The sequence below is a fragment of the Oncorhynchus gorbuscha genome, linkage group LG16, assembly GCF_021184085.1.
Source record: "Oncorhynchus gorbuscha isolate QuinsamMale2020 ecotype Even-year linkage group LG16, OgorEven_v1.0, whole genome shotgun sequence".
Classification (NCBI taxonomy): Eukaryota; Metazoa; Chordata; class Actinopteri; order Salmoniformes; family Salmonidae; genus Oncorhynchus; species Oncorhynchus gorbuscha.
The window spans coordinates 14,522,635-14,536,718 of record NC_060188.1 but is presented as its reverse complement, the minus strand read 5'-3'; the positions used below and the strand labels follow the sequence as shown (position 1 = coordinate 14,536,718).

The 14,084-nt window shown below is 40.7% G+C and overlaps 1 long non-coding RNA gene across 1 annotated transcript; it reads right to left on the bottom strand.

Moving 5' to 3' along the window:
* Positions 1 to 1,727: 1,727 nt before the first annotated feature.
* LOC124000092 lies at positions 1,728 to 3,456 on the bottom strand. Its single transcript, XR_006832542.1, has 2 exons — positions 2,872 to 3,456; positions 1,728 to 2,372 (listed from the first exon to the last, which is right to left on the bottom strand). It is a non-coding gene; the product is annotated as an uncharacterized LOC124000092 (long non-coding RNA).
* Between the last annotated feature and the right edge of the window lie 10,628 nt (positions 3,457 to 14,084).

Below are 14,084 nucleotides of genomic sequence, written 5' to 3'. Positions count from 1 at the left end.
CCTCTCTTTATGATAATATGTTTAAGGATAAAACATAAAAAATAAACATTTATTTTAACAAATTTACACATACTATAAAAGGAGTTAAATATATGTGCTGATGCAGTCTTTAAGGATGGACCCAAGTGCTTTAGAGTTCATGTCCCACTTCAACCCAGCACAGATGAAATTCTGGTTGTCTGTACATGACATCTTGTCATTCTACATCATAGGGGTAGAATAAGGTACATATGCCATTCTTCACTTCCAACTGGAGTTGTTCCAGGGTCCTGGATAGAGGATATATAAGTATATATATTTTTTGAAACAACAGCCATGTCTTCATCATCATCAGAAACAGACACACAACGCTTGAACTAAAACTCAAACCGTCTTTAAAGAAAACAAGGTCCTCCGGTTCACAGTCCAATGAGAAACATGGTCAAACACCCAGAATCCAGAATTCTGTCAACTCCTTAAAGTTGTGAGGGTCAAGCTGTCAGTCCAGGGGGACCAGCCATTGGTCAGGTGGGTCACCTTTGACCATGTTTGGGTGTCACTTTGGCAAGATGAGCTCTTCGTAAGGCACGGTGAGACTCCCCAGGTACCAGAATATCCAGAAGACCAGGCTGAGGAAGATGAGCAGGGGCCCCGACAGCACAAAGAAGTCCCAGAAACTCAGAGGAGCAAAGATCCCCAGGAAAAATAGGATCAGACCGACAACGTCAAAGACCAAAGCCAGGATGAGAAAGAAAACACAGCGACCCATAGAAGAGGTATCCATAGCAGGGACATGGACGCAGTCTGGGTTCCTGCCGGCTGAGGACTTTACAAGAATGAGGAGAGGCCTTTACAGCCACAACCTTTTTAAAACGCAAGTCGCATTCTTCTGATTTTCAACACGCCTTAAAATTCTTCCATTGTAGGAAACAGCAGCAAAACTGGTATCCAACCACATCAACAGGTTGTACTACTCTGAATGATCCATTAAAACTTAAAGGCCAAATGGTCCAACCTCATTCCTTAGCAACCCCTGACTTGCAGCAATGTAATTACAGTGTTTGAAATGGATGATCTCATTAGATAACTATTTTTATTTTGGATGCTTATCAAGATCATTGGATGTATATTTAAAATAAATCAAATCTAATGCACCATACCTCTGTGTATAAAATAATAATGCATTTGATATGAAAAATATGGCATCAGCAAATATGTTTAACATCTAACATTATGAACAGTGTTGGGAAAGATACTGTATGTTGGGAAGATATATTTCAGTGATTCTATCAGCAGTTTATATTTAGCCTTCAGTAGGCTTACTGGATGCATTTCACAATTGTTTACTATTTCATGCTTCCTACATCATGACAGAAAGGGGAACTGCAGTGAAAAACCTCACCCTTTAAGTACCTTGTTCGACCAGTCAGACAGTCGTGGGAGTTTGGTTTACCTCTGTGCAATACCTATTCAACCAAGGGCCGCAAAGCAGAGTCAACAGGCCAGGATTAGGTAATAATTAGCATACAGACAGGCAACGCCCTGAGTACAATGACTTGATATGCACACGCTCATTATCAGTCATGTTAGACAAAAAAAACGATATGTTGGTAAGGCAACTGAAATCTAAAGAATATTAAGAAATAAAATATCAAATAAATCACAACATTTTTAAAAATGCAGTCTGGTGGAATATACATTTTAGAAGTTTGCGCACGTGAATAAAAACAAAATCAGCCTACTCAGTGAACAGTTAAAAGAGTATAGCCCAAATGCCCATTTAATGCCAACATGCAGGTGAAACCAAGCTCAGTGCCCCAAGCCACACAACGTTTTGTTTACGGCCTGCTTTGACAATGCAATTGTTGTGGCACAGGCAAACCTGCCTGACTACTGTTTTTATGTAGTGTCAACAATTGTAAATGCAGGTGATTGCATTTCTGGGTCTGGCTTGAAGAGAGTCTGTGTTCAAATACCTGCCGTTCAGACAGGGGCCTCTAGGATTTCCGTCTAAGACTAGAGACGGAAACTATTCTAGAAAATGGCTATGATGGAGCTTAACATGTCGATATGTTTATATGACAAAATATAGCCTTTCCACATAATATTGATCCTTGAACATAAAAAGTTCACATATCACATGGCGATTATATTAATAATTGATATATAAATAAAAAAAAAAACAATATAATATGCATTCAGAGCAATATCTACAGTAGGTCTATTTCCCTAGGACTATAGGTCATTTCACCCCATAAGGATCAAATGGTCTTTGTTGTCAAGAACTGATGTCTAGACCAGTGCTGATTAATGTCCTGAATTGTCTGTAGTCCCATTCCGTGAAGCGTACAGTGTTGAAGGTAGTCTTGGGATCAGAAAGTGTTACGGAGAACCTTGAAATTCAAATGAGAAAATACCAAATCAATAGACTGAAAACGTTTCTTCCTGAATACAGATTTATACATTTTCCAGATTATCATTTTACTTTACATTTTACAATTATGCAATTACAGTCCCCTAATTCAGGGTTTCCCAAACCCCCCCGGGTACACATTTTGGTTTTGGCCCTAGCACTATGCAGCTGATTCAAATAATCAAAGCTTGAGGAATAGTTGGTTATTTGAATCAGCTCTGTAGTGCTAGGGCAAAAACCAAAACATGCCCCCGGACCAAGTTTGGGAACCCTTGCCCTAATATGAGTTACCTGTGGTGAAGCTAATATTGGTTACCTAGGCCTACTGGTTTTATAATGTTCTTAGAGCAAAATAACTGAATGAGGTTAGTGTGTTTATCAGAGAGGACTTCTTTTTCATTAGTGAAAATTAAATATATATTTTTTCCCTGAAATTATGCACAATTTATTAGAAGCCTACATCTTACCCCAAAACGTACAATCAGAACAGCCTTTCAACATTACCCCTAGCGTGGGTCTGCACATCCAAGTTCTGTATATCTGGTGTCTGTTTTTCCTTCTCCATCGAAAAGGAGTCCAAGCTGGAGTCATAGCCGCCATTCTGATAACCGAAAGATTTCCCCCAGGTTATTCGAGAGGCGACGTGAACAGGTGAAGGCGTCACAGCTTTAACCTTGTTTTCCTCGGCATACTTTGTGGCTACATGTTCAGGTTTGCATTTTTTGGAAAGCCTCTCTGACAACTTTCTGGCCAACTGTACAAAACTCAGTTTCCTTTTCATTAAGCTTGTTCCAAAGCTGTCTTCTGAGACCTGTATATTTCCCACGTACCACATAATCCACCAAGCCAAACTTATGAAAATTATAATTGAACCACTGTAAATCAAGAAATCGCCATAAAACCTGCCATCGATACGCAAATTGGCAAAAATTCCAATGAACAGGATAATGAAACCAATAACATCAAAACCAATAGCCAGAAGAAATAACGGCACACACCCGCCTATGCATCTAAGGTCCATCATTGTGTCGATACAACCCTGAAAATAACGGAAGGCGCGTCTATTCTGTTCCTTCTATTCTTTTCGCACCCAGAGAGCACACCTGCTGTGAGTGCCGCCCCAACGTGACGTGTGCAGAGCGAAAGGTAGACAGTACACCAATTATTTTCTTCTTCTTTAAAAAAAGTAATTTGTCACGACAACAGACTATAATTTAATTGATCAGAAAACACATAAAATAGACAAACAAAAATATATATACTTTCTTATGGCGCACGTATTTTACAGTAGCCTATTCACCAGAAGTGGTTGTCTTGCATATGGTGTTGTTGCTTGATGCAAATGATGCAGCTTGTGTGCAGGCCAACACAGTTCTTTCGACGTAATGTAATTTGCCAGTCAAATGAGTATTCACCTACAAGTGAAAATACATAAGGGAATGTCGTGGAAATAATAGACTGCCTACCCTATACATCAACAAAATCGACCACGTCGATATAATTTGCCACATTTAGACAAACCTAGTCAGTCACATACGGCATTCTAAACAGAAACATAATTATTCTAAGAGTATTTTATAGTCACTCTAAAATTGAGGTTGTGTGAAATCAAAGTTTCAGTCCAGTCACGAGAAGGACATTCAAATGCTATGAAAAGTGTGATGTATCTTCACTTCCCCTTGGCACTAAAAACTTTCCATTTGTTGGGCCAGTCAAGTGTCACACTGCCATCACAGAGATGACATATAACACACACACACATCACTGGAAGTCTGTCATGGCTGTGGATGTGATGAGTATAGCCTGCAGCTGAAAAGAAAATGCATCCATCACCAAATGTTATTTATTTTACCTTTATTTAACTAGGCAAGTCATTTAAGAACAAATTCTTATATTCAAAGATGGCCTACCACAAAGGCATGCTGTCAATACTCAAACCTGCTCTCATCAATGTACATGCATACATCTTTCTTCTCAATATGGGTTAACTGCCTTGTTCAGGGGCAGAACAACAGACCTTGTCAGCTCAGGGATTTGATCTAGCAACCTTTCAGTTAGTAGTCCAACACTCTAACCACTAGACCACCACAAATAAGCACTTATGTTATTTAGTGAATTATTCATGAATCAGTAGCCTACCACAAAGGCATTCTGTCAATACTCAATCCCGCTCTCATCAATGTACATGCACACAACTTTCTTCTCAATATGCTTGTCACTCATTCTAATAATTATGCATAAAAGCAGTGGACTACATTTATAATTGTGTTTTTTGGCAGCATGGTCATTTTCTAGTACTTTCAAATGCTTAAGAACAAATGCCAAATAACCACCTGTAACTTGGTTATAAAGTATACTTTGTCATGCAGATATTAAAATACTGTATACATACGTAGTGGTGGAAGAAAATATAACGGTTCATGTCCCCCTACAAATGAATTGTCTTTAGAGCATAATTCATCATGTGAACGTGTAGCCATGCTCAGCAGGGAAGTATTGAATCCTCCATTGTGCTTTTGGGAAACTAAATGGTCTGATAACCTGAGCCTGAGGACTCTCCAGGATCACAGCATACAAGACAGGGATACCCCGCCCGGCCCACCTCATAATTTAAAGACTGGTTGCCTGTAGTAACTGAAGGGCTTCTTCATGGTGGGCTGCTTCCTGTTCTCCTTGGTGATGGGGATCAGCACCACGCCCACCACCAGCACCATCAGGCCAATGGATACCAGGGCCGGGCCCAGGATGTTGGTGGCCTTCCTGCAGTAGCCAGCAAAATACAGGCCACTCAGGATGAAGCCGCAGGCAAAGATGCTGCCCCCAGTGGACATGAGGTGGAATGGGAACCAGTAGATCTCACATGTGCTGCGGGCCGACTCGTTGGTCCAGAGGGACTCGCTGCGGGACAGGCTGAACACGGTGCTTTCTGTCTGGGGAGTGAGCTGCTCCTGGGAGTGTAGGGTGCACTCCCCAAGGGGGATGTTCTCTGGTAGTCCAGGCATAGCCTTTAGCCTTACCCCTCCTCACCTGGGAGTCAGTGGAAGAAGGTGAAGGTTCAACAATGACCCATACATCCCTATCTCGTTCTGTCTATTTTCACCTGAAGCTGGAATTTATAGTGACATTAATTATTACCTAAAAGGATAAGGGATCCAGGTTGGAATAGCGGGGGACCTCTTCTACTCTAAACAATAAAATGTATACTGGTGTCATATTTTCGAAGTCTGCATTTCAGGTTAAATTCCTTGTTGTTTCAAATAAAAGGAATGTAAAAAATAAAAAAATAAAAAAAATGTGAACGGCACCAGTGCGTTAGAATACATCCATTAAGAGGAAATGTGAACGGCACCAGTGCGTTAGAATACATCCATTAAGAGGAAATGTGAACGGCACCAGTGCGTTAGAATACATCCATTAAGAGGAAATGTGAACGGCACCAGTGCGTTAGAATACATCCATTAAGAGGAAATGGCCTCTTGTGCTTCATGGACGCACCCTATTTTATCCTGGATCTCTCCTCTGTGAGTTCAACATGAAGCCGATATCGTATCACCTCAGTGATACACATCAGTGTATCATATCATATCACTTTCACTTAATACTTCAATGTCATGATAAAGGGGCGATATAATACGATACAGATTGCAAATTCAAGTTTGCGTCTTACTTTCCAAGCTATAAATCGAGCACAGAGCATATTACCAACTTTTAGAATGTATTTGCTCTTGGCAAGTCTTGAGAAAATACAACTCAAGGCCAAATCTAAAGGTATCAGATAAAGACCTACCTTTGAGATGCTGAGGAACTTGCTGCTTTGATGTTATCCCTGCGGTGGTAACAGTATCTCAGTGATCTTAGAGACCATTCCAAAAGAGAGAAAAAAAATGAATAAAAAGCTTTGGGTGTGGATGTTTGTGGACCGCAAGCCCAGTGTGGCCAGCTGAATGCACTGCAGATAACCTCCAGAAAACAACCCCCCCCCCCTTATGGTTTCTCCACCTCCTCAACAGACCCTTCTGACTCCTATTCATGCTAGCCCTCACAGAATCTGCCATGGCTGGTATTAAATTAATACTGATGATGCTTCCTGCCTGGGCTAGGGGCTTGCCTTGCTGTCCCTAGAGAGATTTCCTCCAGTCTCCCAAGTATTGAGTTGAGCCTTCAGAATTCATGTGAAGATGCATGTCGTGGTTAGAGAAACCTCTTCCCCAGATCCACAGGGTAGTGTTTGTTGATCTGAATGTCTGAAAGCCTTTATAACTGACCAGAAGAGAGAGAGAGAGAGAGAGAGAAGAAATCAATGTACAGGAAGACTATAAGAGATGAGAGGGGAAAGCAGGGCAGGGTACTGGAAATGGCTGACATCACCCACCACTGTGACTTCTCAATGCTTCTGTATGGAAATCAGCTAGTAGTTCTTATTTAATTCCATTTAACCAGGAAAATACCCTTGAGGTTAGAAACCTCTTTGGCAGCGGGGACCTGGCAAGAGGTCACTAGGAAGTAGTCAGCGTGTACACTCAACACAAGAGCATAATGCCAGCGGTAAACTGTGGCTATTGGGCCTTCAGTGGGGGAAAAAAAACTTCCAAAACATTTCACCAAACAAAAAAATAAAGAAAACAACTACCACACTGCTTACACAACTACCACACTGCTTACACAACCTATGGTAGCCTAACGCCATCACTATGACACTATCACCGAAAACCACCACAGTGACACATAAAGGATACGAGTTTGACAGGCTTGTGATGCTGAAAGGACAGCGACTGTGATACCGGCACACTCCATGTAGAAGAGCTCACTTTTTGTAAAACACATAGGCCAATAGAAAGACAGCAGTCACACACAGCATTATGTTAAAGAATATGCCAGTAAGTCCCAATCATAAGAATACAAAAACACAAACATTAGGCTAAGCAATTCCAAATCTAAGTGTACAACCATTACTTCCCATTGCAAACATCATTATCATGTTCAGCACACAAAGTTACCAGTGATCTAAAGTTTAAATGCAACAATGTTTCTTTAACAGACTTTGAAACTCAGCAAGAAATATCCTCTCCCCTAATTGTATGGTATTTTGCAGCTTGTTCCAAGGCCAGGGAGCATTGTAGGAAAATTAACATTTTCTGCTTTCAGTCCTGGCCTTAGATACTGTGAAAGATAGTATCAGCTGAGAACAGGTTGGAGACTATAAATGAGTTAGGAGCACAGATACTGTAAGTAGGCAATAGTCCAAGCACTGATTTTTACACAAAGATGCACCAGTGCTTCAGACTTTTCATAGGAAGGGAGGGCCACTTCACCATGTCGTATAGATCACAGTGATGGGTGAGTGGTCATGCATCTGTTATAAATCTAAGCGCCCCATGATACACAGTGTCCAGTATCTTAAGGGTGCTGGATGAGGCTTACATGTAAACAATATCCATATATTGGAGGATGTAAATACTGTTCAGGGAAAAAAGGATCAATAATATATATTATCAGACTGGAGAAAGTGCTCTAAGACTCAGCAGATGCATCAAAAGGTGCGAAAATATCTGTTAACTGTACTAATTTCTGTGTTGTTTTAATTAAAGGTACACTGTAAAGTGGTTTCCATGAATTTGACAGAAACTTACAGGAAGTTCGTGGCAAGTAAAATTCTGTATTTCATATTACCTGCTGTAATATAAATACGGTATCGAAGCAAGTACTGTGTAATGACACTGTACAATACTGTAAAGTGACTGTATTATAATGTAAACACATCAATGCTGGCATAATCAGAATGAATGGATAACTGGAATTCCTTGAGGGGAAGGGTTTGTATTTCAGAGTATTTTGGTTAGCTGCTAGGTGAAGTGTTTACACATTACAGCATATCGATTAATATTAGGTGTTTTATATAACATGCACTTCTAGAGGCCTTAAGAAAGGCTTCCAAACTGGTTACGACTACAGTGCCTAACAGACCAAAATGATATGGCATTTAAGGTTTAAGACTCCAATCTGTCCCCTAAACATTTTAAGTTCATAGGGCATTATAACCACATACGAGTTATATTGGTTCAACATTCTCAGTCGTGGGTGCAACAAATATTGCCTCTTACAAGACCCGCCTCATAATATGTTAATGAGCCAGAAACAACAATACAGTGCACCCACTAGTGGTCAGAAGTTTTTTTTGCCTCTCTTAATTACTGTATATTCTGTTGGGTTGAATTACAGTACCTTTCGAAATACAGCAACATTCCCACAATGCACCATAATTTACAGTATGATGCAGTAAAATGTTTCAGTTTTTTTTACTGTCGATAATAACAAAAACTACAGTTTTCTGTTACAGTGTAGGTAATGTTATTTTCAATGCTTGATCATTGTCTAAACTCCAACTCTTTGTAATGCACCCATATATAGCTAATAATTGACTTTAGTCAGGTTGTTGAGTCAATATACATTCTTTCCTTATTGGTGTTCCAAGTGTCTGTTACAATCTCATGACTTACAGTTTAGCTTGACACATTGTATGTTGACTTGAGAAAAAACTTGGTGACAGTTGGTGACGATTGATCTTTGCAACATAGTCCCTTTGTTTAATTCAATCAGGATTCAAGGAGAGCTCCTTGGCAGGGAAAATGGCTCATTTGAATTGGCTAGAATTTTCTATAGAAAAGCTAAATTTGCACAAGTGCTCTCTATTGAATTATTCTCATGTTTCTCTGTCATGAGTCGTGACTGCACCATGTGAATGATTCGTGCTCCCTGACTGGGTGTGTTCCTACAATGTTAAGCAAAAATTCCATATTGTGTCGTCAGAAATGTATTTGTGGTGCAGTAGCCAATATTACCCACTAGAGGGCAATGCTGGTCTTTACTAGGTTTTGCTATATAGGCTCTGCATTAGAGATTATGCACCAAGATTCATACTTGCGTCCTCTACCTACCAGAATTACTACTCAGAATGTAACAGTTTTGTGCACCACTATATGTGAGACATGTATTAGCGGTTGTCTCTAATGTGCCAGCTTCTGCTTATGATGTGTTAAATCTCTTAAATGGTCCATTTACTTTGGTTGTAGACACTTCGAGTAGTCACACACGGACATTCATGTATTATTGCCTCATTCTCTCAATAAACTTAGTTAAAAGAATGAAGAGAAAAAAGACATGACTGTTGACTGGTCAATTGTAGTGTGTATACTATTTGCAGACATGCGCATCAAAGATACATGGTAAGACATGTTTTTTGCAGAGGGAGGATGAAAGAGAAAAATACCGTTGGACGAATAAAGTCACACTGACTCTTGATCCTAAACAGCTCATCATTAAATATCGATGAACCCTCCAGAGTCAGCTACATCTACTCAGCCATAAATAGCATTCAGAAGAATCCAATGATCTGTCTCACTATCACTGCAGACACAGGTGACCTTGAGACTAATTATTCTCTATGGCAAGTTTGCATCATTTGCAAGAAAGGCCCACAGGAGGAGCCATGCACCCTGGTTGATGGCAAACAATACACATTTTTAATTCAACTTGTCCTCTCGACTGCTGAGAGAGGCTGCATGGGATGAGACCCTTCAGGTTTTGAAGATTCATTTGGCTCTTATTCACCTATACTTGTTTGATCCAAACTTGGCGTTTCCCCTCTGTCTCACCTTCTCCTCAAAGGAAATAGATCATATTACATTTATTTGGTAGGCTGGATTTACTTATACTCTATTGCTCTCCCATATCCTTTGACAAGGCCTCCGTATGTATTTATCGCTACTGAAGAGAAACACGTAGCACACCTGTTACGAATCCCTTCTGGCCCGACAGTCTAGGGGGGGATGGTAATGAGACCCGTAACATAACTCATGCAAATTATTATTGTGACAAAGTAAAAGTGTGAACGAAATAACCACGACAACAGAAATCTACCGTCAAACTCCAGGTTTATTTATAAACACACGGTAATGGGAGGAGCAGGAAAAGGGGCTGAGCTGGACCCAAGGAAAGAAACAATAAGTATTCAAAAACACCCCTAAGCTAGACTAGCCTACTTTAACAACAGCTAACTAACTAACCAAAATTACAGTGGGTGGTCCTCCCAGTTCTAACTAGTTTATTTAACAAAGTTCACCTACGGGTAGTGTATGCCCATGGGCGATTTGTCTTGGTTTCCCCCTTTTCCCACCAGCAACAAACAAACACCATAACCAAAAACAATACTCACAGGTGATGACAAAGTGCTATGAGGTGCTTAAACAAAAGAGAGGTTAAGACACAAAGCGAGCGTGAGACACAGAGACCTACAGACATGGCATTTACAGAGAAATTGAGCTCTAGAACAAACAAATTATGGGGTTTTTAAACCATGGGGAAGGAACTGTGATAGGTTAGGAAATAGGAGGAGGTGTGTCTTCTGATTGATGATTGATTGTTGACTGATTGGGAAGTGATAATTTTAACCTGTGAGGGGAGAAGGAGAGAAAAGAAACACACACACGGGATACACACACACACACAGGATAACTGTATCCGTAACAACACCACTCAACAGTCTCGTTTTATTGTGTATGTAAATGCGGGACACTCCATTTAGGATGATAAGTTACGTTTGGTATGGCTACACAAGACAGATGGTTACTTAAGGCAAAAACTTAAGGTGGGTGGTTTGTCGGGGTGGATGGGTAAGTGTATAACACAAACATCTAGCAACCCAAAGGTTGCATGTTGAAATCTCATCATAGACAACTTTAGCATTTGAGGTAATTAGCAACTTTTCAACTACTTACTAATTTTTTGCTACTTTGCAACTACTTAGCATGTTAGTTAACCCTTCCCCTAACCTTAACCCTTTTAGCTGACCCTTCCCCTAACCCTAACCCTTCAACCTAACTTCTAAACCTAACCCTAACCTTAGCCCCAACCCCTAACCCTAGCTAAAGTTATCGACCTAGCTAGAATTCATCCTAAATTTAGCAAATTCGTAACATATTGTACGTTTAGCAAATTCGTAACATATAATAGAAATGGTAATTTCTAACATATCATTCGAAATGAGTGATAGACATCCACAAATTAATAGATACCATACGAAATGTAACATATCATACTAAATGGATTATCACGGGTTTACTTAAGGAATAATGCTAAATGCTCTGAGACCAGGTTGCACTCAAAGGAGAGGCATATGTTGTCTCCTGATGCTTATTGTTCCTGGCTCCCATGCTATTGTGAAGTCAATGTCTTGCACTGTGCCACCCCAGCTAAGGTGTGTCAGTGAGATAGATAGACAAAGAGCGAGAACGAAAGAGAGACAGAGGGAGTAACAGAGAGAGAAACAGAGAGGGAGAGAGAGCACTAATGCATGCAGTTGGGAAGGTGTGAATTGTATAAACAGATCAATAGCTCAGGCAGGTCTTATTTCTGACAGATTTGTTTTCCCAGTCTGGTAATTGGCAGGGATGGAGCCCGCCACACTCCCTGGTTGATCTCAAGGTGCTCTGTTTGCCTTCTTCGTTGATGTCTGCCTTGGATTGTTCATTGAAGGTTGTTGATGGCTTCCGATTGAACTGAGACTGGCCACATGGTTTGGCTCTATATTAAAGTATGGGGGCTCACTGAGGATTAAATTTAAGAAAGCTGTCTTTCATTATATCCTCTTTGAATCTTTAAATCTCTTACGAGCCTGGCCTTATCTATTAGTAATGGTGAAGGATCAGACCCATCTCTACATCTTTGTCAGTGCATTTTTCTCTCTCTCTCTAGCTGAGTGGTTACTATCATGGGAATCATTATGCAAACAGAGTTATGAAAAAGGTTTGATTCCAGGTCATAGTCAGTTTTGAGTTCCAGGGATTCTAAATAGCCTTTTTGAAAGTGAGTTTCTTAGGTAACTTTTTGGGACGTGCCCTGTAGGTGTCATCTCAGTTTAAACTCCGTCACTGCTGTTCTGCATGAGTGCAGTTCTTTCAATGAGAAATACAACCATTCAGGCAGAACAGAATACTTTCTTTATGGCAGAGTCCTAGATGAACTCACTCCGGAAGATTCTAAAGTTGGAAGATTCCAAATATTTTCATTTAATTAGTCGGTGGTGACTCGACATCTTCCATAGTGGTTGAGATGGGCCATGGATATACTCCTACTGTCAGTTGGAACACTTGGCCCCAGTGTTGGTGGATATGTGGAGCAAGAGACTGAGAAGCTCTAGTCATCCCAACCTACACCACTGTCAGCATCCCCTAGATGTCATTTGAGATCAAGACCCTTTCAAGAGTGCCGATGCCGATGTTCTCTGCAGCCTTACACTTGAAAATGAAAATGAATTTAGCAAAGACAATACGATCTTAGAGGACTGCCGTACATCCAACTCCCGTTCACACAGACCTCAGTCCACTCTGAGTCCCAAACAAAAACAATGATTGGTCTTTGGCGGTTAACAAACTTTTATTGTCTGCCATCCTTTCTGCTCCATGTAATCCCCTTAAAAGCAATAAAACCGGTATGGTGTCAGCACCAAAGTGGGGTTGAGAGAGTTTCATTCAGAGGTTGCAAGCTGTCCACGTCGGGTAAAGCAATATACTGCAAGTTATGATTGTGCTTCATGAGAATCTGACCTCTAATTCCAGGTATTAAGAGAAAGGCTAATGGTATCAAAGGGTCAGACCCTCCTGAGCCATGGGAAATAAGAGCAATCGATAAGGGGTCAAAGAGATAAACAAGGTGCAGGCAACCCAGAAGTACGTATCTCTGCCTGTAAATATCTCTGTTCTTTGACCAACAACACTTTATCATGCCAGTGCTGTAGATTTATATATACTCTTGAAGGATGCCCATGAAGTGAGGAAAGGTCTGCCCGTGATACTAAAGGTCAAAGGGTATAGTATATTACCAACCGTGTGGGGAGGAGGGTTTGTTTGTCTCGTCACTGCCATAGTTTGGCAGTGTCGAGACAAACAAACCCTCCTCCCCCTACCATCCCTCCTCATTCTTACAGACCTCGATGACTTGTTTTTACCAAAAGGGGCACGGAGTGCTCAGAGTTTAGTCAGGGCTAACCTTCAGTGACAGCTTGGTGGCTAAGGCAGTGCAGATGTTGAAGCCTAATAAAGACAAAGGAGGCCTATTTTGCCTCATGCTTAAAATCCAATATGGCAGCTAGACTGTTACCTGTTAGTATTCTCTGTGGGATATGTAGCCTTGTAGACGTTAAATTAACAGGGAACTGTTAGAAGAATACCTATGTTAGTATGTAGAAAGTAAGTATAAAGTTTTCACTCTGCTTTTAAAGGGAATTTGCAACATTTTGGTATATATTAAACACTTGGCCTCTGTCACAATGGCTTCTCTAAATAGATTTGTGAGTGCATGTATTGTGTGTGAAGTGTAGTGTGAAGATGAGAAGGAGAGTGTGAAGATGAGAAGGAGAGTGTGAAGATGAGAGGGAGAGTGTGAAGATGAGAAGGAGAGTGTGAAGATGAGAAGGAGAGTGTGAAGGTGAGAGGGAGAGTGTGAAGATGAGAAGGAGAGTGTGAAGATGAGAAGGAGAGTGTGAAGGTGAGAGGGAGAGTGTGAAGGTGAGAGGGAGAGTGTGAAGATGAGAGGGAGAGTGTGAAGATGAGAGGGAGAGTGTGAAGATGAGAGGGAGAGTGTGAAGATGAGAAGGAGGACCGAAGGTAAGCATGCTACAGCTATAATTAATTTAAAT